This window comes from Chaetura pelagica, unplaced genomic scaffold, assembly GCF_000747805.2.
Source record: "Chaetura pelagica isolate M959 unplaced genomic scaffold, ChaPel_1.0 scaffold369, whole genome shotgun sequence".
Taxonomy (NCBI): Eukaryota; Metazoa; Chordata; class Aves; order Apodiformes; family Apodidae; genus Chaetura; species Chaetura pelagica.
The window spans coordinates 1,881,876-1,884,575 of NW_009970235.1; the positions used below are offsets into that span (position 1 = coordinate 1,881,876).

At 54.8% G+C, this 2,700-nt stretch overlaps 1 non-coding gene across 1 annotated transcript; it reads right to left on the minus strand.

Moving 5' to 3' along the window:
- Window positions 1-320: 320 nt before the first annotated feature.
- On the minus strand, window positions 321-392 carry TRNAH-GUG. The gene has a single exon. It is a non-coding gene; the product is annotated as a tRNA-His (tRNA).
- Between the last annotated feature and the right edge of the window lie 2,308 nt (window positions 393-2,700).

Sequence of the window (2,700 nt, forward strand, 5' to 3'; positions counted from 1 at the left end):
TCACGGCATCGCCCCGCGGTGACACGGCACAGGGGCAGCCCTTTTGGGACTTTCTTCACCCCAAGACATGTCTAAGGTTGTTTTTTCCCTTTTTTTCACGTCGCGCCGGTAATTTCAGCGGCTGTTTCTTGACCCCGCGGGGAGGAGCTGCGCAACGGGGAAGCAGTGCACTGAGGGAAGAGAAAATGGAGTAAACCAAAATAAATCAGCGTCGAAAAAAAATAAATGAGAGTGGAAATAAAAGGGGAAAGGGGAACGGAAAACGCAGGGGCTGCAGAGAAGAAAAAACGCAGCCCTTGTGCCGTGTCACCGCGGGGCGATGCCGTGACTCGGATTCGAACCGAGGTTGCTGCGGCCACAACGCAGAGTACTAACCACTATACGATCACGGCGCGCTACCGGGGCCGTGCGTGAGGGGCCGGCGCGGCGGGCCTTGCCGGGCGCGCCTCGTCTGACGCGGCGGAGCGGGGGGACGGGAGCGTGTGTGGGTGTGGGTGTGGGGGGGTGTGGGTGTCTGGGTGTCTGTCTGTGTGAGTGTGTGTCTGTGAGTGTGTCTGTGTGAGTGTGAGTGTGTCGCTCAGGTTCTGCGGGGCCAGCCCAGGCTCTGCCCCATCACCCCTCTCCCTGCCCCAGCTCCGGCCCTGCCGCCCCGAGCGCAGCCCCGGGAGGCCCCAGCTCGGACCAGGACCCTGGGCTTCTCCACTCCCCTCACCCCATTACCCGGCTTGACCCTGAGCCCAAGCCCTGCTCCTCGCCCCACCTCTAGGCCTGTCTGCCCTCCTTCCCCAACCCCAGCGCCAAATCTAACCCTGGTTGTAACCCTAACACCTCCCTCTTCTTAACCCTGGTCACTCTCCTCCTGAACCTGACCCTTCTTCCCTTCTAAGTGAGCAGAGGGCACCAAGTTGGCTGGAAGTGTTGATCTGCATGGGCCGAGGCCAATGGGATGAGGCCCAACAAGGCCAAGTGTGGGATCCTGCACTTTGGCCACAACACCCCCCGGCAGCGCTACAGGCTCGAGGAAGAGTGGCTGGAGCTGCCCAGCAGAGGGACCTGGGGCTGCTGGTTGGCAGCAGCTGAACATGAGCCAGCGTGTGCCCAGGTGGCCAAGGAGGCCAACACCATCCTGGCCTGCATCAGGAACAGTGTGGCCAGCAGCACCAGGGAGGGGATCCTGCCGCTGTACCAGCCACTGTTGAGGCTGCACCTCATGTTCAATCCTGGGCCTCTCACTATAAGACGGATGTTGAGGGGCTGGAGCATGTCCAGGGGAGCTACCAAGCTGGGGAAAGGTCTGGAGCACAAGTCATACAAGGAACAGCTGAGGGAACTGGAGTTGTTTAGTTTGGAGAAGAGGAGGCTGGGGGGTGACCTCATTGCCCTCTACAATTGCCTGAAAAGAGATTGTAGGGAGGTGGGTGATGGCCTCTTCTTTCAAGTGAATGATGACAGGAACAGAGGAAATGGCCTGAAGTAGCAGCAGGGGAGGTTTAGACTGGAGATTAGGAAGAATTTCTATTCTGCAAGAGTGGTCAGGCACTGGAACAGCCTCAAGGAAGTGGTTGAGTCACCATCCTTGTAGGTATTCAAGAAACGTGTAGATGTGGCACTTCAGGACATGCTCTAGTGGCCAAGGTTGTGGGGGGTTTGTGGGTGGTGTTTGGTGGTGTGTGTGTGGTTGGTTGTGTTTCTTGGGGGTTTTTTTGTATTGATGATTGCACTCAGTCATCTTGGTGATCCAACCATGATGATTCTGTATTCTGTATTCTCTGGCCTTGGCCTAGCTTCAGACTGTGATCTTGATGCTGTCTCTGCTTCCAGCCATAAGCTTGTCCCTCACCCAACTCTTCTCCTGACCCTTTCCCTCATCCTCTCTCTCACCCCACCCCTCACTGTGTCTCCCAACACCCCCTGCCCCAGCTGTAATCCCCCCTCTCACTCCTGTGGGTATTTCTCAGGGAATGAAGTTTCTCTTTACCAACTCCATCCACCAGTCCATACACACTAGCTGTGGACTGAGAGAGGAAGATGAGGGGCTAATTATGAGATGGTCTTTGTGGCCCAAAACAGTGACAGGTGTCCCTCTGTGCTATCCTTTCTCTTTCTTCCTGATGAAACACACTTTAATAGTTAATCACTGTTTGCTGTCACCACTGTTGCTCATTTTCATAATGCTCCAAGTATTAAAGGCTCTTCTATTTTCACAGATATGCAAAGAATTCCAAACACCTGGGATCAAAAGGATGTCTTTGTGTAAAACATTTTTAGACTAGTCATGGCACTTCAAGGGAGGTGGATGGCCCAGAGGACTCATAGCTCTGTGTCAAGGAGATCTGGTCACAGAGCCTTTGCTCTCATCTACACAATGAGTCCACTGCTCAGCATCAGATCCACACACACCTGAACCAGACCTAGGCACCCCTGTATCTTTTGCCTGCATGTGAGAGGCTGCTGGAAGTGGCAGAGGTCTTCTGCAGCCATGCTGCCTGTGCTGGGTTGGGTATGTCCCTGCACTTGTATATCTGCTGCAGCTGGTGCATCCTATATCTAAGAGAGTTCCCAAGGCTTGGGACAAACCAGAGGAAGGCCCTGGGCACCTCAGTTACTCTGTGAAATAGTTAGTCCTGCCACCCTGACCTCCTCATCTTGCTTGTATTCAACCCAAAGAGCTCAGAGTGGTAGAGGAAGTCAGAACCACCT